Below are 258 nucleotides of genomic sequence, written 5' to 3'. Positions count from 1 at the left end.
TTGGCCGAGCAGCGAAACCCGCAGCGCTGGTGCAGGTGAAGCCTTCACCAGAGGGAACGCGGCTGGTGGCAAGCTCCCAGCAGGGCAGGGAGCCAGACTCGCCCAGCTCGCTACCTCCTGGGCCGAGGGAGCGCCTGGGGGACAGCAAACCGAGCTGTGACCGCGCTGTCCCCAGGGCCGGTCCGTGTCGCCGAGCCCCGGGAGGATGGGGAGAGCCCGCGGGCAGGGACTGTGTGCTGCTGCCCTCTGCCGGCGCTC

The sequence above is a fragment of the Acanthisitta chloris genome, unplaced genomic scaffold (genome assembly GCF_000695815.1).
Source record: "Acanthisitta chloris isolate BGI_N310 unplaced genomic scaffold, ASM69581v1 scaffold19851, whole genome shotgun sequence".
NCBI lineage: Eukaryota > Metazoa > Chordata > Aves > Passeriformes > Acanthisittidae > Acanthisitta > Acanthisitta chloris.
Note: the sequence above shows the minus strand (reverse complement) of the source record.